The 22,855-nt window shown below is 42.3% G+C and overlaps 1 protein-coding gene across 1 annotated transcript in view; it reads right to left on the bottom strand.

Annotated features, from left to right (window-relative positions):
- Nucleotides 1–22,619, bottom strand: part of LOC122540555 (CMP-N-acetylneuraminate-beta-galactosamide-alpha-2,3-sialyltransferase 4-like) — a 110,511-nt gene extending 87,892 nt beyond the window's left edge. The window contains exon 1 of the mRNA XM_087976492.1: nucleotides 22,455–22,619. The gene's annotated coding sequence lies outside the window, so the exon portion shown is untranslated. The remainder of the gene's footprint in view (nucleotides 1–22,454) is intronic.
- Nucleotides 22,620–22,855: the final 236 nt, after the last annotated feature.

Here is a 22,855-nt window from a genome sequence, read left to right as displayed (position 1 = left end):
GATGGACATTCTAAAGGAGAAAGTGCTGGGGAAGCTGAAAGGTCCGAATGTGAATAAATCACCTGAACGTGATGGATTGTACTGCAGGGTTCTAAAGAAGATAGCTGAGGAGATTGTAGATGATCTCTCAGGAATCATTGAGTTAGGGAGGGTCCCAGAGGACTGAAAATGACGAATGTTTAAAAAGGAAGGATAGCAGAAAACAGGAAACTACAGTAGGTTAACCTGACCTTGGTCATTGGTAGGATTCTGGAATCCGTCGTTAAGGATGAGATTATGGAGTATTTAGAAGCGCATGGTAAAATAAAGCTGAGCAGCACAGCTTCATCAAGGGAGGTCATGCCTGACAAATCTATTAAAATTCTTTCAGGAGGTAAGGAGCAAATTAGACAAAGGAGGGCCAGTGGGCATGATCTATTTGGATTTCTAGAAGAAGGTCTTTGACAAGGTACCACACAGGAGGTTGCTGAAATAAGATAAGAGCAGAAGTGGCAGGTGGGAAACTCTGAGGTTATGCACTTTGTTCAGAAGAATAGATGCAAAGACTATTTTGTAAATGGAAAAGGCTTCAGAAATCTGAAGCACAATGGGACTTAGGAGTCCTTTTCAGAATTCTCAGGGTTAGCATGCAAGTTCAGTTTGAAGTTAGGGAAGCAATTGAAATGTTAGCATTCATTTCAAGAGGGTTAGAGATGTACTGCTAAGGCTATAGAAAGCTCTGTTCAGACTGCATTTGGAAACTGGTGAGCAGTTTTGAGCCCCATTCCTAAAGAAGGATGTGCTAGCCTAGGAGGGGGTCCAGAGGAGGTTTACAAGAATGATCCCAGAGATGCACAGTTTGTCAAATGAGGGATGCATGAGGACTCTGGGTCAAATGGTGGACCAGACTCAGTCAGCCGAATGACCTAATTCTGCTCCTGTATCTAATGGTCAATCCAACCATAGAACTGAAAGCACTCATTCTTTGGGACCAGTCTCCCAAGTCATTTTTCCCTGCTCTCTAAAGCTTTGTATTCTTACTGAAATGCTACCCCAGGATTGGGGCAATTCTTCGGTTGAAGGCACACCAATGATTTCACAGAATCCCTATGTTGTGGAAGCAGGCCCTTCAAGTCCACACTGATCATCTGAAGGGCATACCATCGAGCCCTCTCCCCCTACCCTATAATCCTGCATGTCCCTTGGCTAATCCACCTAGCCTGAAAGTTCGTGGTCACCATTGGCAATTTTGCATGGCCAATCCACCTAACTGTGGAAGGAAACCCACGCAGACACAGGGGGAACGTGCAAACTCCACACAGACAGGCACACGAGACTGGAATCGAACCCGGGTCCATAGCACTGTGCAAACCACTGAGCCACAACGCCACCCTAAAGCAGCACCTGAACAGGGACTTGAACCTGGACCCTCAGCTTAAAAGTCAGATGCTTTAGTAACTGAGCTATCCATCTCCATTTCTCAATGATCATTGCATCTCCCTCTTGTGCACTGTGCCTCAAGTTCTTTCTACCACCTTATGGACAGAAAAAAACCCAGGGCTGGGATTTTATGGCATACCAAGGTAGGATGGCATGGAAGTGAAGAGGGTTTGTAAAATTCATCCCAATGACCAATTAAGGATCACTCAGACACTCTCCTGACTGCCGCTGGTACTTTTCCTGCTGTAGGAGAGGTTTTGATAAAGGCTCATGCACCATTTTTGTTTGCGGGTAAAATAAAATAAAGAACTGCTGGAGAAACTCAGCAGGTCTGGCTGCAGCTATGGAGAGAAAACAGAGCTAATGGTTAGAGTTCAAAACTAAAGAGGGGGTCACTCGACCCAAAATATTAACTCTCTTTGTCTCTCCACAGACACTGCTAGACCTGCTGAGTTTCTTCAGCACTTTCTGTTTTTGTGTTAGAAGAATGAGGTTTATAAATAATTATATTTTGAGATTGTATCGTTCAATTTAGCATAAATTATGCAACTTGCTCTTAGGTCTGCCTGACAATAAATCTGAAATAAAGGTGCTGCAAAATACTCAAGATTATAAGATATTGGAGCACTGTATAAAGGAGAGGTCTCAATGCATTACTGCCATTAGCACTCCCTTTGACTCTGGTTCTGGGCATACACACTATTTATTTCATTCACTCCTCCTGTCCTTCTGTCAACAACATAAAAATAATCCTAATTTTCCAGCGCCCTTCAGTTCCAAAAAATAACCACGGCATTTGAAATGTTAACATTACTCTCTCTTCACAGACATGGCAAGACGTGCTGAGTTTCTTTGGCACTCTCTGTTTTTATTTCAGATCTGTTGCATCCACTGTACTTGACCTTTACTGGAGGGCTTGTCACAGCGTTTATGACTAAAAAATAGGCTTGGAAATCCGATTCTAGTGAAAAAGCTGTTTGTGTTGTGATTTGAGCTTGGGTTAAGCTTCACTTGAACAATGTAGCAGGCTGAGGACTGAAAAGTAAGTGTGAAACCAAGAGGGGAAGCACCTGAAAGCTTGTGGTTATGACTGGGGTTGAGCAGAGGTGTCCCTTAAAGTAGTCAATCGATCTACATTTACTCTCCCTGGCCAGTAAAGAGGATAGTAGCAGCAAATCAAACCAGATGAATCTTTGACCAAGATCAGCTACATTGAGGATCATTCATTCAGCTCAAACCTAGTGGTGGACTTCACTTCATCTTATACCCCTCGTCAGGGAGTGATGGTCTGAAGAATTGTCAGGTAATACTTTAGGAAGGCTGCTCTTGTAACAGACAGCTTCTGAAAGAGCTGAATTATCTACAATCAATGGTAGAAAGCAATTCAGGCTTGGTCAGAGGTTTGCTATTATAGAAGAGTTAGAAACTCCCAAAAGCTGGTGTTTTACAAACTACAAAGCAGATATACACTGTATCGCAATGCAGCTTTCTGATGATTAGAGTGGTGCTGGAAAAGCACAGCAGGTCAGGCAACATCCCAGGAGCAGGAAAATTGATGGTTCGGACAGGAGCCCTTAATCATAGAAACCTTTAAAATTCTAACAGGACTAGTTTGGGTAAACACAAAAACAATGATCTTGATGACTGCAGAGTCCCATGGTGGCTCGGTGATTAGCACTGCTGCCTCACAGCACCAGGAAACCAGACTTGACTCCAGCTTGGGTGACTGTCTGTGTGGAGTTTGCATGTTGTTTCCATGTCTGCGTTGGTTTCCTCCAGGTGCTCCAGTTTCCTTTCACAGTCCAAAGAATGTGCAGGATTGGTCGATTGGCTGTGGTACATTTGGGATTATGGGCATACGGTGAGTCTGGGTGTGATGCTGTTTGGAGGGTCAGTGCAGATGTAATGGGTTGAATGGCCTCTATCTACATCGTCGGGGTTCTATGAACCAAAGGTCACAGTTTAAGGCAAAGTCCATTTAGAACTGAGATGAGGAAACATTTGTTCACCCAGAAAGCAGTTGAGGCCAAAGCATTAAATGTTATCAAGAAAGCAATAGATATAGTCTTTGAGGCCAAAGGATAAAGGGAAACATTGTAAGGGCTGTAAGACACTGTTTACTGAAGAACCTTTTTTCTCTTGGGTTTCCTATGTGGAAAATGCCTTCCTGGCAATAAGCAATTGATTTATTTTATCCTTAAGCTCACAAATTTCCTTTTTGAATGGATGATCATGAGACATAGAAGCAGAAGTAAGTCATTTATCCCATTGAGTCCACTCATCAAGATAATGACTTACGCAACCATCCACAACTTGTTTTTCCCATCTTTCCCCATAACCATTGATTCTGTGGATGATTAGAAATCTGTCTAACTCAGCTTTGAATATGTGTATGAACCTGGTGAAACAGATGCTTTTGGTTTGCAATGTCTTGGATGTCTGGACCATGTAATTTGTTTTTTTACCATTTCCTGATTCTGTGGATTTTGTTGTCCCACCTCAGTGGCCATTTCCATGGCGTCATATGTACAAAATTCTCAATTGATTTTCATTCTTACTCTTCAGGCAATCTGTGTCGAAATGTGTAGATTCTTTACATCACCTTGGATATCTTCATTGACTCTTAGTGATTGCATTCTTAGTGAAACTAACACATTTGCTTTCAGACTAAGTGAGAATTGTATCTTGCTTGGCATGATCTCTGCCACTGGCACTGCTGATTCCTCCTGGGAAGATAAAAAATAAAATGTTCTACTTGAACATTCATCTTTTCACCTTCTGGTATCAGACATGCACCTGTCATCATAATCTACTCACAAAGTTGTGTTGCACTCTGAATTACATTGGCTGAAGTTTCATCAATGGGCTCAAGTGGGTCATCCTGCTCATTAGCTCTCGCATCATTTGTGTTTCCTTGCAAACTTTATTGATGCTTGCAATCTGAACTATCTTCAGTGTTGCCAGGAATGGAATTCATTTCTGTAAACTCTATATAATCATAGATTTCCATCCCAGTTGTCAATATGAAACAGCTCTCCTGTGCTGCCATCGTAAATCTTAATGGATTCTTTCTTCTGTTTTGGCCTCCACCTTGACTGTAAGAAGCCAAAGGAAACCTTCCGCCAGTTTCCCCAGGACTGAAGTTTCTTTGATCTATTCTTCCGTGAATGGATTTTCCTCGACCAGTTGTAGCATGATTCGCTGTTGATTGGTTTTCTTGTCACTTTAACTCCTTCTACAATTTGATGAATGCTGAAGTCAAGACACTCACTTATGTGAAAATTCTGTATTGTGAATTATATTTATTTTCTCTACTAACTTACTTCCCTTATATTGCAAAATTCTGTGTAACATGCTGTTATGTTGTGTCATTCTTCCTGCACTATGCAGTTATAGAGTCATAGAATCATAGAAATGTACACGATGGAAACAGACCCTTTGGTCCAACCTGTCCATGTCAACCAGATTAAATTTATCTCGGCTCATTTGGCAGCAATTGGCCCATATCCCTCTAAACTTTTCTTATTCATACACCTATCCAGATGCCTTTTAAATGTTGTAATTGTACCAGCCACCACCACTTCCTCTGGCAGCTCATACCATACACACACCACCCTCTGTGTGAAAAAGCCACCCTTTCGGCCCCTTTTAAATTTTTTCCCTCTCATCTTAAACCCATGGCTTTCAGCATTGGACTCCCCTACCCTGGGGGAAAGACCTTGACTATTCACCCTATCCATGCCCCTCATGATTTTATAAACCTCTATAAGGTCACTGTTGTAGGCTGAAAACAATGTTTTTTCACCAATGGTACACTTTCTGATCATGTACTAACTCTGTATCAAGCTTAAAATGAAAGACATGTCCACTGACAGGAATATTTTCCTACAAAAATGTTATTTCTGGGTACTTATTTCCCTTAGAAATACCTCAGTATTTGACTCGCTGCTCTGTGTCTGTCACCTTCTTTGACACATCTTCAGAAAATGATCTATTATTTTACAGGTAGACTGGTTTATTTGTGCCTGGGAGTTTTCCTTGTTCTATAATGCTGATACTGATACTTGGTATTTGCTGTCTGTAGGAGTATACTAAGAGGGAAATCAGGAGGGCAAGAAGGAGACATGAAGTAGCGTTGGCAAATAGGGAGAATCCAAAGGGATTTTATAAATAAATTAAGGATAAAAGGGTAAGTAGGGAGAGAATAGGGCCCCGTAAAGACCAGCAAGGCCGCCTGTGTATGGAACCACAGGATATGGTGGAAAAGTATATGAAAGACATAGAACATGGAAAAATAAATAACGACATCTTGAAAAATGTCCATATCACAGAGGAGGAGGTACTGGACTTTTTAAAACAATCCCTGCAACTTGATCAGGTGTACCCCAGAACTCTGTGGAAAATGAGAGAAATGATTACTGGGCCCCTTGCTGAGATATTTGCATCATCGATAGCCATAGGTGAGGTGCCAGAAGACTGGAGGTTGGCTAACATGGTGCCACTATTTAAGAAAAAGTAAGGAGGTTGGCTAACATGGTGCCACTATTTAAGAAAAAGTAAGGAAAAGCCAGGGAACTATAGACCGGTGAGCCTAATATCGGTGGTGGGCAGGTTGTTGGAGGGAATCCTGAGGAACAGGATTTATATGTATTTGGAAAGGCAGGGACTGATTAGAGATAGTCAAGATTGCTTTGTGTGTGGAAAATCATGTCTCACGAAGTTGATTGAGTTTTTTGAGGAAGTAACAAAGATGATTGATGAGGGCAGAGCAGTGGATGTGAGCTATATGGATTTCATTAAGATGTTTGACAAGGTTCCTCATGATAGACTGGTTAGCAAGGTTTGATCACATGAAATGCAGGTAGAATTAGTCATTTGGATGTAGAAGTTGCTCGAAGGAAGAAGACAGAGGGTGGTTGTGGTGGAGGGTTGCTTTTCAGACTGGAGGCCTATGACCAGCAGTGTGTGCCAGAAGTTTGATGCTGGGTACACTACTTTTCATCATTTATAAAAATGATTTGGATCTGAGCATAGAAGGTATAATTAGTAAGTTTTCAGATGACACCAAAATTGGAGATGTAACAGGCAGCAAAGAAGGTTACCTCAGAATACAATGGGATCTTGATCAGTTGAGCCAACGGACTGAGGAGTGACAGATGGAGTTTAATTTTGATAAATGTGTGGTGCTACATTTTGGAAAGGCAAATTAGCCAGGACTTATACAATTAATGGCAAGTTCCTGGGGCATGCTGCTGAACAAAGAGACCTTGGACTGCAGGTTCATAGTTCCTTGAAAGTGGAGTTGCAGATAGACAGGATAGTGAAGAACGAACACATTTCCAGCAACACATTTTCAGCAACACATTTTCAGCTCTGATCTCCAGCATCTGCAATCCTCACTTTCTCCTAGTGATGAAGGTGTTTGGTATGCTTTCCTTTATCAGTCAGTGCGTTGAGTATAGGAGTTGGGAGGTCACATTGCGTACAGACCACTTTTGGAATACTGCATTCAATTCTGGTCTCCCTGCTATGGGAAGGATTTTGTGAAACTTGAAAGGATTCAGAAAAGATTGACAAGCATGTTGTCAGGGTTGGAGGGTTTGAGCTACAGGCAGAGGCTGCATAGGCTGGGGTATTTTCCCTGGAGCTTCAGAGGCTGAGGGGTTACCTTATGGAGGTTTATAAAATCATGAGGGGCGTGGATAGGATAAATATACAAGGTCTTTTCCCTGGGATGGGGGAGTCCAGAACTAAAGGACACAGGTTTAAGGTAAGCAGGTAAAGATTTAAAAGGGACCTAACAGCCAACGTTTTCATGCAGAAGGTGGTGTGTGTATGGAATGAGCTGCCAAAGGAAGTGGTGGAGGCTGGCACAATTGCAACATTTAGAAGGTATCTTAATGGGTATATGAATGGGAAGGTTTTAAAGGGATATAGGCCAAATGGTAACAAATGAGATTAGATCAATTTAGGATATCTTGTTGGCATGGACAAGTTGGACTGAAGGAGCAGATTCGTTGCTGTACATGTCTATGACTCTACGTGGTTTGATGCCATACTATAAGTTTGGGTTCAAGACAGACTGGAAAAAGTAAGTTCTGTTTTCAGGCTGAGATTTCAAAATAATGTGATTTCTTGCACATTAATACCAAACACTGCTACACATGGTATCATCGATACATCAGGTTCTGACTTATGGTGTCACTTGGAAAGGACTATTCTATCTTCTACATGTGTTCATTTCATATCCTCTCAGGGTCTCTCTAATTGTAGAACATAGTGAACACTGGTGTGGCCTTCTTAGGAGACCATTGAAGTCTGCTCTAACTCCACCCTCACAGTGTATTTACACTCAATGATATGTAGTTCCATGATATCATTCCAAGATTGCTGCTGGCTACCTGGGAGAAACAGGTTCAAATTGATGGAAAATTGGCACCTGTACTGGGGAAGGAGGGAGCTGCTCCAACGGCACAGTCTCCAATTTAACCATGCTAGGACCAGAGTCCTGTCAAATTGTAGAACTAGGGCTGTGAATAGGGCTTTAAACTGAATAGTTAATGGCAGAGGTGGGAGAGTTTCAGTTGCATGGACAATGATGGAAAAAGGTAAAGGGGGAGAGGGGTTAGCAGACATTTTTAAAGACTCCAGAATAAGTAATAGGACAGAGGGTGTGGAAAGGGTCAGAAATCTAACTTCAGGTACCGCAGGTAAAAGAACAACCATGAGAAGGGGTTAGTCAATACAGGAGTGAGGGTGTTGTACTTAAATGCGAACGTTATATGATAACAAGGTAAATGAGCTTGTCGCGCATATCGAAGTTGGTGGGGACGACGTCTGTGGGCATCACAGAGACATGGCTGCAAGGGGATCAGGGTTGGCAACTAAATATCCAAGGATACACGCCCTATCAAAAGGACAGGGTGATAGGCAGAGGGGTCAGGTTTGCCTTGTTCACAAGAAATCAAATGAAACTGATAGCAAGAAGTGATAGGGTCAGAAGGTGTAGGATCTGTGTGGGTAGTGTTGAAGAACCGCAAAGGGAAAAAGGCTCTGCTGGGAGTTGTTTACAGGCCTCCTCACAGTAGTCAGGATGTGGGGAACAAAATAAATCAGGCTATAGAAAAGGCAGGTAAGAAAGGTACAGTTACAATAACATGGGAGATTCAGTATGTAGGTGGACTGGGAAAATCAGGCTGGTAGTGGATCTCAAGAAAATGAATCTGCAATATCTACGAGATGGTTTCTTTGGAGCAGTTTGTGGTGGAACCCACTAGGGAACAGGCATTTCTAGATTTGGTGATGTGTAATGAGGCAATTTGATTAGGGAGCTTAGGGTGAAGGAATCCCTACGGAGCAGTGACCATAATATTACAGAATTCACCCTGCAGTTTGAGAGGGAGAAGCTGGAATCAGATGTAACAATATTACAATTAAGTAAAGGTTGATACAAAGACATGAGGGAGGAGCTAGCCAGAGTTGATTGGAAGGAGAGACTAGCAAGGAAGATGACAGAACAGCAATGGCAGGAGTTATTGGAGGTAATTCAAGAGGCACAGCAGAAATTCATTCCTCAGAAGAGGAAGCACATGAGGGGGAGGATGAGGCAGCCATGACAGGGGAAATCAGGGGCAGCATACAAACAGAAGAAAAAATGCATAATGTGGTGAAGGTTAATAGAAAGCAAGTGGATTAGGAAGCCTTTAAAAACAGCAGAGGATAACTAAAAACAGAAGAAGTGAGAAAAAGATAAAATGTAAGGGTAAGTTTGCTAGTATTATAAAAGAAGAATGCAAGAGATTATTTTTGGATATATAAAAAGGTAAGGGAGAGGCAAGATTGAACATTGGATCACTGGAAAATGAGGCTGGAGAAGGTGTAATGGGGAACAAATAAATGGCAGAGGAACTGAATAGGTATTCTGCATCAGTTTTCCCACTGGAAGACACCAGGACCTCACCAAAGCTTCAAGAGTGTCAGCAAGCAGAAGTGAGTGTAATGGCAATCACGAAGGCGAAGGAGCCAAGGAAGCTGAAAGATCTGAAGGTGGATTAATCACCTGGACCAGATGGACTACACCCCTGAATTCTGAAGGAGACAGCTTAACAGATTATGGAGGCACTGGTGGTGATCTTTCAGGAATCCCTGGAGGCAGGGAGGGTCACAGAGAACTGGAAAATAGCTTATTGTAACAGGGATTTAAAGGGGAGAGAGGCAGAAGACAGGGAATTATAAGCTGGTTAACCTGACTTTGGTCTTTGGCAAGATTTTAGGGTCCATTGTTAAGGATGAGATTGAGGAATACTTGGAAGTGCATGGTAAAATAGGGATGAGTCAGCATGGCTTTGACAAAGGGTAGTCGTGCTTGACAAATCTGAGAGAGTTCTTTGAGGAGGCAACAAGCGAGTTAGACAAGGAGAGCCAGTGGGTGTGATCTATTTGGATTTTCAGAAAGCCTTTGACAAAGAGGAGGCTGCTAACTAAGATAAGATCACATAGTGTTCGCAGCAAGGTTCTGGCATAGATAGAGGATTGGCTGACTGGCAGAAGGCAGAGAGTGGGGATAAAGAGGTCTTTTCAGGAGTCAGTGGCTAGTAGAGTTCTGCAGGGGTCAGTGTTGGAACCACAACTATTCACATCATACATTAACGATCTGGGCAAAGGAACTGAGGGAACAAACACAGAATATGCAGAAAAAGCTCAGCAAGTCTAGCAGTATCTGTGAAGAGAAATCAGAATTAACATTTTGGGTCTGGTGACCCTTCCTCAAAACTCAGGGCATTGTTGCTAAATTTGCAGATGACACAAAGATAGGTGGAGAAACAGGCCATTTTGAGGGAGCAGAGAGGCTGCAGAAAGACGTAGGCTGGGAGAGTGGGCAAAGAAATGGCAGATGGAATAAAACGTGGCAAAGTGTGAGGTTATCCACTTTGGTAGGAAGAATCAAGGTGTAGACTACTTCCTAAATGGGGAAAGGCTTTGGAAACCTGAAGCACAAAGAGACTTAGGAGTCTGTGTTCAGGATTCTCTTAACATTAACGTGCAAGTTCAGTTGGCAGCGAGGGAGGCAAATGCAATATTCGTATTCATTTCAAGAGGGCTAGAATAAAAGAGCAGAAATGTCCTGCTGAGGCTGTATAAAGCCTTCGTCAGACTGCATCTAGAATATGGTGAGCAGTTTTGGGCCACGTATCTAAGTAAGGCTGTGCTGGTCTGGGAGGAAGTCCAGAGGAGATTTACAAGAAGCATTGCGGGGATGAAGAGCTTTTCATATGAGGAGCAGTTGAGGACTTTGGGTCTGTGCGCAATGAAATTTAGAACAATGAGGGGAGATCTCATTGGAACCAACTGATTACTGAGAGGCCTGGATAGAGTGGGTGTGGAGAAGATGCTTCCACTAGTAGCAGAGACAGGAACATGAGGACATAACCTGAGTGTAAAGGGATGACCCTTTAGAATTAAGATGAGGAGGAATTGCCCCAGAGGGTAATGAATCTGTGGAAATAATTGCTGCAGAAGCCTGTGGAGGCCAAGTCATTGAGTATATTTAGAATAGAGATGGACTGTTTCTTGATCAGTAAGGGAATCAAGGGCTATGGGGCGAAGGCAGGAGAATGAGACTGAGAAACATTCAGCCATGTTTGAATGGTGGAGCAGACTCGATGGGCTGAATGGCCTAATTTTGCTCCTATATCTTATGATCTTATGATCTCAAGTGAAGAAGTACCACTGTTCTCCAACTTAGCTAATCCCCTCTTAATACATAACTATTGATTTATAAACTATTTACAACATAGCAAACTCTTACAGGATATAAATTTACAACTTTTCATACTGTGAGCTAGTGTGACGATTAAGCAAAATGCTCATTTGCGGAATGGTCACAATCTGGTGATGATAATTCTAGTCTGCAATGTATGGTTATTCTCACAACGATTTGTATCTGTACAAATGTTCTGCTTGGGTCTTATTTCTGATGTTTTTCTGCTTGTAAATTAATTGCTTGCGGTTTCCCAGTTGAGGAACTTCACTGATTTGACTTTGATTCTGTTTCAGTTGGCATGAGTACATCATAAAATCTTGGTTCAGGACATAGAGTTACCTGCCTCATCGCACTACCACATTCTGTCAGTGAGATGTAGAATGGAAATTTTCTGCCTAACCACTAGACTTGATTGTTCTTTGCCTGCATGCTGGTCATGCACACCTTTCAACTTCTTCTGTCTCTCCAGAAATTGATCCCACACCTTTGGGATAAAGTTGGCTGGCAACTTGACAGAATCACTCTGCCAGTGAAGGAATGGCTTCACGTAGTTGCATTGCACTGAGGTGTAACAAGTCTTGGCCATTTTTCCGATATTTGACGATGAAGGGTTTTAGCACCACACCAACATGCACTCTGCCACTTGGCTCAACCTCAGTTAGATTAACAAAGTGATACAATACACACCCTATTTCTCACATTGATTCAGGAATGGTTTGCCCATATGCCATAGTCCATTGCCTGAAAGAATCCTCTCCAGTTCGCCAAACAGGTTAAAAGTAAAATTCAACATCTGTGCAACAGTTACACTGGACATATCCTGTCAACAATATTTGGAAATTTAAAACAAATCACTGATCACAACTTAAAAGCCATAACGACAGACATGAAAAAGGTCAAAGGTATCCCTCGACCATAGGTGCATAGGACCTTTGTGAAATAGTGACTGTTCCTTCTTTTTCTCGGCATGCCTCATATCCCCTGGAATTACTTCAGTGTCACTCCTTGTCTCTGGCCAATGCATGTACTAGTCCCCCAGTATGGTCTCTGCCCATTGATGTTTGATGTGACTCTCCCAAGGTATCGAGTCACAATAAGAACATGGTTCCTTTAAAGATAACATGACAGGATATTTTTTCATCCTAGCATGCCCCAATAGATTCTCATGAATTTTGGAATATTTGGAAGTAAGACTTTACAACATTAAGTCTGGCTTTTCAAAACGCTTGTGCTGTTAAGTCCTTGCATGTTTCTCCTTGTAGTTGCTGGCATTTGTACTGCACAAAACTTACCAAGCCAAGGGAATCAACTTTGCCACCTGCGGACCTGGAAACAAACACTTGTGATTTTGATCGGGTTGGGCAAACTGCTCAAGGTATCTGATGTAACCAGTAAATTACTGGTTATATAATGTATGTTGCTTGATCTTAATAAACAGACATTGTAGCCTCAGAGGCATTGTATTGGGTTCTGTCAATTCACTTTGACTTATTTGCAGTCAATCACCATTACATTTCTTCCCAAAGAAGCAGATATTGAATCATCTGATCAAAAACACAAAAGCAAATATCTCCTGGACCATGTAGGACTGGTTTCATTGGCAAAATGTGTGGTGTTGGGAAAGCACAGCCGGTCAGGCAACATCCGAGAAGCAGGAGAATCAACATTTCAAGCATAAGCTCTTATGAGAATAACCTTATTCTCGTAACGTCAACTCTCCTGCTCCTCAGATGCTGCCTGACCAGCTATGCTTTCTCAGCGTCACGCTTTCTGACTCTGATCTCCAGCATTTGCAGTGGTCACTTTCACTGAGTTGACGACCAGCCTTTGAAACAAATTGTTATTGACCTGTTCACAGAATCAAGTTGTCACAGCTCAGAGTGAATCCATTCAGCCCATCATGTCTGTGCTGTATTTCAAACTGAAGAATTTATGCAGTGCCACTTTCCACTTTCTCCTTGTGACCTTGCACAATCCCCCTTCATCCAATACCATCATGAATGTTTTGATGTAAACTGCCTCTTCCACACTCTCAGGCAGTGCACTTAACCACTCACTGCCTGAAATACATTTTTCTTCTGTCTCCATTGCTTGACTGACCAGAGTTATTGACCTAATTGAATAGATGCTGAAACATTGCTTTCTCTTGTAGGAGAACCTAATTCTAGGAAGTACAATTACAGAATAAGAAGTCTCCCATTTGTGATGGAGATTGGGAATAATTTCTTCACTTGAAGGTTTCCTAGCTTTGGATTTCCCTTCTTTGGTGAGTAGTGGAGGCAGAACCATTTTCAAGGAGAACTGTAAACAAATTTTTGATCTTCAAAAGAGTCAAGGATATTGACAGAAAGCAGAAAAGAGGAGTTAAGACCACAAGTATAACCGCCGAGATATTACTGATTGAGCTGGGTCAAGAGACAACATGGCTGACACATTTCCTTATTTGTTATGTTCTTTCACTGAATATTGTTTGCTTGTCTAACTGGAAGCATTGCTTATTCATGAATATGTATTAGTATTGTACCAAATATTTCATTAGCTAACTCCCAGTAACCATTATTCTTCACATATTCCACTCCATTTGTGGAAGGTTGGCATCACTGTTCAGGAGAATTATTTTATGCCCATCCCTAACTGCTCATCAGGACGTGATGGTGAGATGCCACCTTGAAATTCTGCAGTCTGTGTAAAGTTGGTTACCCACACAGTTATGTCAGGAATTGTTATTGACCTGTTCACAGAATCAAGTTGTCACAGCTCAGAGTGAACCCATTCAGCCCATCATGTCTGTGCTGTATTTCAAACTGACAGCACCATTGAATCCTATAGTTGTTTCTGTTTGTAAGATGTTCCATTGTTGTCAGATCATTAATTTATTCTGATCCATTACTAATTTGTCGGTCTATTAAAGCCTTTCCTCATCTTGTTTTGAAATCATTTTGCCACAATATTGACAGGGTAGCTAAGTGGGTGTGGGAGATAGATGGGAAACTCATCAATGCTGCTGCATACAGATACTGTTAAAATTAACAGGAGAACCTATAAGGCCAAAAGATAGTCCATGCAGTTGATCTAATAGTCCTTAACTCCATTTTCATGTATTTTCCCTGAATCTCTTAATGATTAAAAAAATAGTTTATCTCAGTCTTGAATATACTTAATGACCCAACCTTAAGAGACCTCTGTGGCAAAGAACTCCACAGCTTCCATACCTTCCAAGAGACCAATATCTTCCTCCTCTGAAGTGTGTGACACCTTAGTCTGAGATTATACCCTCCAATCCTAGACTCCCACAAAAGGGGAAATCTTTCCATATCAATCCTGTCAAATCCATACCAATCTTGTTCTAACAATAAAGTCACCTCTCATTTTTCTATATTCCACTGAGTATAGTCCCAATCTACCCAACCCTTCTTCATTCAACCTGGTATCAGCCGAGTGAATCTTAGTTAGACAGACTCCAATGTCAATGTATCTTTTCTTATTCAAGGTTCACAATACTCTAGCTGTTGTTTGACCAGTGCCTTGTACAATTTTCCCAAAATCTTCCAATTTTATCTTCCATTTCCTGCTAAATCAAGGTCAACATTCCATTTGCCTTCTCTTTTAATCACAAATCCCTCTGATCTGTAGATTTCTGTAGTCTTTCTATCTTTAAATAATATTTGGCTGTTCCATTCTACCAGCCCAAAATCTTTAAGCTCACATTTCACTGTATTATATTCCATCTGCCAAGAATTTGCTCACTGACTTAACCTGTCCTTATCCCTCTGCAGACTATTTTTGTTATGATTGTCAATTGCCTTCCCACCTATTTTTGTGTCACATGCAAATTTGGCCAAAGTGCATTGACTTACCTCATCCAAGTTGTTAATATGCATTGTAAATAATTATGGCCCCAGCACTGATCCCTGTGATGCACCATTAGTTAGAGGCCTGAACATGCCTCAATTCTCTATCTTCTATTAGTTAGCTAATCCTCTATCCATCCTAAAACACTACATTCAACACCATGGGCTGTTATTACATATATTCATGGGTGCTACCTTATTAAATGCCTTCTGAAAATCCAAATATGTTAATCTACTATTTCTCCTTTAACTATCCTGCTTATTGATTCTTCTGGTGCATCCACTATCTTTGTAGCTACTTCCGTTAACTCAGGGTGTAACCCATCAGGTTCAGAGGGCTTATTAGTCTTTGGACCTATTTGTTTGCCAAGCATCTTTTCTCTAGTAATAGTTATTACCTCCAGATCCTTCCTATAATGTGGTAACCACACAATAATCCAAATGGGGCCTAATTAAAGTCTTATTCAGCTGCAACGTGACTTGCCAACTTTCATACTCCATGCTTTGATCGATGAAGGTACGCCTTCATTACCACCTTAACCACTTGTGTTGCTACTGTCAGGGAGCTATGAATTTGGAACAAGATGCCTTTGTATATCAATGCAACTAAGGGCCCAGCCATTTACAGTATACTTTTGTATAGTTTCTGACCTCCCAAAAATGCATCATCTCACACTTGCCCAGAATAAACTCCATTTGCCATTTCTCCGCCCAGCTTGCCAACTGCTACATCCTTTGCCAACCTTCCTCATTATCAATAACTTCATCAATTTTCATGTCATCTGCAAACTTACTAATCAAACCACTGACATTTTCATTCAAATCATTCAGATCTCTCGTACACACAGATGTTTCTGTGGCCAGCAGCAAAAAAATCAGAATGATGTGTTGCTTCCATGGTGCTAGGATCAAGGATGTCTCAGAGAGGGTGCAGAATGTTCTCAAGGGGGAGAGGGGCCAGCAGGAGGTCATTGTCCACATTGGAACCAAAGACATAGGAAGGGAAAGGATTGAGATTCTGAAGAGAGATTACAGAGAGTTAGGCAGTAATTTAAAAAGGAGGTCCTTGAGAGTAGTAATATCTGGATTTCTCCCTGTGCTACAAGCTAGTGAGGGCAGGAATAGCAGCATACAGCAGATGAATGCATGGCTGAGGAGCTGGTGTATGGGAGAAGGTTTGACAGTTTTGGATCATTGGAATCTCTTTTTGGGTACAAGAAGGACAGATTGCACCTAAATTGAAAGGGGACTAATATACTGGCAGGGAGATTTTCTAGAGCTGCTCGGGAGGATTTAAACTAGTAAGGTGGAGGTGTGGGACTCACGGAGATAGTTTGGAAAGAGATCAATCTGAGACTGGTACAATTGAGAACAGTAGCAAGTCAAACAGTCAGGGCAGGCAAGGACAAGGTAGGACTAATAAATTAAACTCCATTTATTTCAATGTAAGGGGCTTAACAGGGAAGGCAGATGAACTCAGGGCATAGTTAGAAACATAGGACTGGGATATTATAGCAATTACAAAAACATGGCTCAGGGATGGACAGGAATGGCAGCTTAATGTTCCACGATACAACTGATACAGGAAGGATAGAAAGGGAGGCAAGAGAGGAGGGGGAGTGGCGTTTTAGATAAGGGTTAGCTGTACTTCGTGAGGATTTCCCTGGAAATACATCCAGGGAAGTTATTGGGTGGAACTGAGAAATGAGAAGGAATGATCACCTTATTGGGATTGTATTATACACCCCCTAATAATCAGAGGGATATTGAGAGACAAATTTGTAAGGAGATCTCAGCTATCTGTAAGAATAATAGGGTGATTATGGTAGGGGATTTTAACTTTCCAATCATAGACTGGGCCATAGTGTTAAGGGTTTAGATGGCGAAGGATTTGTTAAGTGTATACAAGAAAATTTTCTGATTCAGTATGTGGGAAGGTGCAAAATTTGACCTACTCTTGGGAAATACGGCAGAGCAAGTGACTGAGGTGTCAGTGGGGGAGCACTTTGGGGCCAGCGACCATAATTCCATTAGATTTAAAATAATGATGGAAAAGGATAGACCAGATCTAAAAGTTGAAGTTCTAAATTGGAGAAAGGCGAATTTTGACAGTATGAGGCAATAACTTTCAAAAACTGATTGGAGGCAGATGTTTGTTGGAAGGCTGGAAAATGGGAAGTCTTCAGAAATGTGATAACAAGAATCCAGAGAAAGCATATTCCTGTTAGGGTGAAAGGAAAGGTTGGTAGGTATAGGATGATTAATGCTGAATGATTAATGAAATTGAGGGTTTGGTTAAGAAAAAGGAAGCATATGTCAGGTATAGACAAGATAGATCGAGTGAATCCTTAGAAGAGTACAAAGGCAGTAGGAGTATAATTAAGAAGGAAATCAGGAGGGCAAAAAGGGGACATGAGATAGCTTTTGGAAATAGAAGTAAGGAGAATCCAAAGGGGTTTTACAAATACATTAAGGACAAAAGGGTAACTGGGGTGAGAAAGGGCTCTAAAAGATCAGCAAGGTGGTCTTTGTGTGGAGCCGCAGAAAATGGGAGAGACACTAAATGGGTATTTTGCATCAGTATTTACTGTGGAAAAGGACATGAAAGATGTAGAATGTAGGGAAATAATGGTGCCATCTTGAAAAATGTTCATATTACAGAGGAGGAAGTGCTGGATGTCTTGAAAAGCACTAAGGTGGATAAATCCCCAGGACCTGATCAGGTGTCCCCTAGAACTCTGTGGGAAGCTACAGAAGTGACTGCTGGGCAGCTTGCTGAGATATTTGTATCATAGATAGCCACAGGTGAGGTGCCGGAAGACTGGAGGTTAGCTAACGTGGTGCTACTGTTTAAGCAGGGTGGTAAGGACATGCCAAGCAACTATAGGCCAGTGAGCTTGACATTAGCGGTGGGCAGGTTGTTGGAGGGAATCCTGAGGGACAAGATGTATATGGATTGAGAAAGGCAAGGACTGATTAGGCACAGTCAATATGGCTTTGTGTGTGGGAAATCATGTCTCACAAACCTAATTGAATTTTTTGAAGAAATAACAAAGAGGATTGATGAGGGCAGAGTGGTAGACGTGATCTATATAGACTTCGGTACGGCGTTCGACAATGTTCCCCATGGGAGACTGGTTAGCAAGGTTAGATCTCACAAAATACAGGGAGAACTAGCCAATTGAATACAGAAGTTGCTCAAAGGTAGACGACAGAGGGTGGTGATGGAGGGTTGTTTTTCAGACTGGAGGCCTGTGACCAGTGGAGTGCCACAAGAATTGGTGCTGGGTCCTCTACTTTTCGTCATTTATATAAATAATTTGGATGTGAGCATAAGAGGGACAGTTAGCAAATTTGCAGATGACACCAAAATTGGAGGTGTAGTGGACAGCGAAGATGGTGCCGCAGATTTCAACAGGATCTTAATCAGATGAGCCAATGGGCTGAGAAGTGGCAGATGGAGTTTAATTCAGATAAAAGCGAGCTTCTGCATTTTGGGAAAGCAAACCTAAGCAGAACTTATACACTTAATGGTAAGGTCCTAGGGAGTGATGCTTAACAAAGAGACCTTGGAGTGCAGGTTCATAGCTCCTTGAAAGTGGAGTCACAGGTAGATAGGATAGTGAAGAAAGCGTTTGGTATGCTTTCCTTTATCGGTTAGAGTATTGAGTACAGGAGTTGGGAGGTCATGTTGTGGCTGTACAGAACATTGGTTAAGCTACTGTTGGAATATTGCGTGCAATTCTGATCTCCTACCTATCGAATAGATGTTGTGAAACTTGAAAGGGTTCAGAAAAGATTTACAAGGATGTTGCCAGGGTTGGAGGATTTGAGCTATAAGGAGAAGCTGAACAGGCTGGGGCTGTTTTGCCTGGGGCGTCGGAGGCTGAGGGGTGACCTTATAGAGCATTACAAAATTATGAGGGGCATGGAGAAGATAAATAGACAAAGTCTTTTCCCTGGGTTGGAGGAGCCCAGAAAAAGAGGACATAGGTTAGGGTGAGAGGGGAAAGATATAAAAGTGACCTAAAGGGCAACCTTTTCAGCAGTCGGTGGTACGTGTATGGAATGAGCTGCCAGAGGAAGTGGCGGAGGCTGGTACAATTGCAACATGTAAGAGGCATTTGGATGGGTATACAAATAGAAGGGTTTGGAGGGATATGGGCCGGGTGCTGGCAGGTGGGACTAGATTGGGTTGGGATATCTGGTCGGCATGGACGGGTTGGACCGAAGGGTCTGTTTCCGTGCTGTACATCTCTATGACTCTATGAGTTTTATACACACTGATATAGTTTCACATACACAGTCCCTCTCGCACACACGTACGCATACAAACTCACACAGACGTATACACAGACTAACACACTAACACACAGACTCACACACATTCTTGCTGCCACACACAGAGAAACACAGCCTTATGCACAGACAGCACTCATATACAGATATTCCCCTAGTGCACACTCTCTCACACACACATTCTTGGTGACACACCCACACCAACTCACACACCCATAACACACATACCCACACATACTCACCCACAAACACACACACACACACATGCGCACACCCGCACACACTGACACATCCACACACCGACATATACCCACACACAACCACACACACTCATCCACAAATTCACATACATACATGCACACACCTGCACACACTGACACATCCAAGCACGGACATATACCCACAGACACACATACTCACACCCACACCCATACGCACACCCACCCACACCCACACGTACACCCACCCACACACACACTCACACATTCACGCTCACACACATCCACACACACACCCCCACACACACAATCACCCACACACACATTCACACACATCCACACTTACTCACGCATGTACACACACGTACATGCACTCTCACACACATCCATACACACACACATCCCATTCACACTCACTCACACACACACACCCACACACTCACACACCCACACCCACTCTTACACGCACACACCCATGCGCACACTCATACACCCACACACACCCACACTCACACACACCCACTCACAGACACACACACCCACACAGCCTTATACACGGATAGTCTCACGAACACACAGATTCATCCATACATACCCATAGCTTGAGTTATAATGAGATGATGGTTAGGCTGGGACATTTCTCACTGGAGTCTACGAGACTGACAGGTGATCTAATCAGAGTTTATAAAATTATGAGAGGCATGGATAAGCTAGATAGATGACAATTTTTTTTCCCCCAGGTTGGGAAGGTCTAAAACTGGAGAGCATAGGTTTAAGGTGAGAGGAGAGAGATACCAAAGAGTTCAGAGGGACATTTTTTTCTCATTGAGGGTGGTCTGGAATGGGCTTCCTGAGGAAGTGGTGGAGGCGAGTATAATTTCAGCAGTGTGGAAACCTTTGGACAGGGAAATGGATGGGAAAAGTATGGAGGAATATGGGCCAAACACAGGCAAATGCAATTAGTTTAAATTGTCAAACTGGGTGGCATGAGTGAGTTGGGCCAAAGGGCTTGTTCCCGTGAGAAGGATCTGTTAAAATAAACATACAGGCTCTCCCATACACACTCACCCACACACAGGCACTCTCACACACAGATTCCTCCTGAGACACAGACTCTCATAGCCTTATACACAGATAGTCCCTCTAACACAGACACTTACCCACATACCCCTGTTCTCTCTCACATGCAGATTCTCACTGACACAGACTCATCCACACACACTCTCACACAGTCGCACTGATACAGACTCACCCACACACAGTCTTATACACAGTCTCACTGACACAGATTCACCCACACACACTCTCACACAGTCGCACTGATACAGACTCACCCACACACAGTCTTATACACATTAGGGACACATACACTCTCACTCAAATTAGTTTTCACTCAGTATTTGTTTAATCCAAAAAGTTCACTGTTGATGCAAATCTGGTCCACAGGCAGTTTTCTCGGTTTAAGGTCACAGAGTTGGTGTCACTGGATCTCCGCCTCCACCACGAAGAGGGAAAATCTACCCAATGTGTCTTTAGCCAACTGGGAGAGTGAATGAATGATTCGGAAGGTAGCTGTAGACAGGATATAAACATGCACTGATTTACCATTAACAGTGACCAGATAAGGTTTCAGAGTCCGTATTGCTGTTGGTTCGCTGCGAAGGTGGAAAAGGGGAGATTTACAATCTGTGTCTGTTTGCAAGTTGTGGAGTAGTCATTCACTGCATGACAGAGCTCCAGGTCTCTGACACACTGGGGCCTCTGGACCAAGATCGGAACCTGAGGACCAGGGACAGGGTTCATTTTGGAACTAGTCACCTCATTGTCTTTGTAGAAGCAAGGAATACTGCGGGTGCTGACTTTTCCTTTTATATGGAAGTGGTTGTGCTGGGAATGGGGAATATGAACAGATAGTACTGGAGAAACCCAGCATTTCCAGAGAGAGAAAAAACAAACATAACGTTCCCAGCCCAATATATCTCTTCGGAACTCCTTTTAAAAACTCCACCAAGGCTTCTTTTTTATTGCAAAAATGTGCTCTATTCATGAAGGAAATCTCTTTCTGTACATACACAGGTACGAAAGCAATTCTGTACAGTCTTTTCGTATAACAAAAATTAAACAGTGGAACTTGACTTTCCCTGCAATTCAAAAAACCAAAGGCATTTTCTACTCAAGCAAGACACCCCCATGTCCCCTTTAACACACATGGTATTCGTAAATGGCCCTAGAATTTGTAAAACAAACCTCTACAGTGTAAAAACGGGCCATTCAGCCCATTGGGTCCTCACCACCTCTCTGAAGTCATTCCACCCTGACCCACACTCTATATTTCCCAGGGCTAATCCATCTAACCTGCACATCTTTGGACTGTGGGAGGAAATCCGCATGTGGGGAGAATTGTGCAAGCTCCACACAGGAATGTTGCCAAAGGGTGGGATTAAACACAGTTGCCTGGCGTTTAGAGGCAGCAGAGTTTGCCAGTGTGCTGCTGCATACTTGGCAAATTGTTATTTTACTCTCAGTTACTGAGGTCTGTTACTGGCTACCCAAATAAATATCCTAAATACAAAATATTCAAAATAAATACCCTAAGCAAAATAGAGCAGATGCTGAAAATCTGAAATAAAACCAGAAAGTGCTGGAGAAACTCAGTAGCTCTGGCAGCATTCATGGAGAGAAAAACAGAGCTAATGTTTAAAGCACTTTTTGTTTTTATTTCAGCAAACCAGATGTCATGGAACAGCCAGAAGTGCTGTATCCCTCACCTGTGTCTTAAAGATTCGAGGAATTTCAGCCACATGCCATTTGACCAGTAAGCCCAATTGCTAGTATATGTTCCCTTATACTTTAAAATTATTTAGCTCATCCTGCAACACATCTAGTTAAACTCATTATTCTTACCAGCTCCATCATTTTCTCTGGTATGAGGATGTCTTGGTGATGAAGAATTAAGCAACCTGGCAGAGAAGGATGCAAATAGGAATACACATTTCAAAAGTGAATAATGCAGACAGCTGAAAGTGCAGACAAATGCCAAAGCTGCCTCTGGTCTCGACTCAGAGCAGGACTGAATGTGCAAAAGGACAGAGCACTATCACATGTTCACTAACTGGCCAGCCATCCAGGATGGTGTAAGAAACTGATCAAATTACCTAGCATTTCTCTGAACAACAATAAGCACTGTGTGAAGAACAATTAAGCAACCAAAGCATAATGTAAGCAGCAATGTAAAACTCAAGCAATTGGTTGTTTTTTCAATGGCCACACCTACTGTACTCAACTATTGCAAGTGATTTGCAAAA

Source organism: Chiloscyllium plagiosum, unplaced genomic scaffold (genome assembly GCF_037043375.1).
Source record: "Chiloscyllium plagiosum isolate Xiang-an unplaced genomic scaffold, Cpla_swu_hap1 HiC_scaffold_29, whole genome shotgun sequence".
Classification (NCBI taxonomy): domain Eukaryota; kingdom Metazoa; phylum Chordata; class Chondrichthyes; order Orectolobiformes; family Hemiscylliidae; genus Chiloscyllium; species Chiloscyllium plagiosum.
The sequence above is the reverse complement of the archived record's forward strand: the minus strand, read 5'-3'. Positions and strand labels throughout refer to the sequence as shown.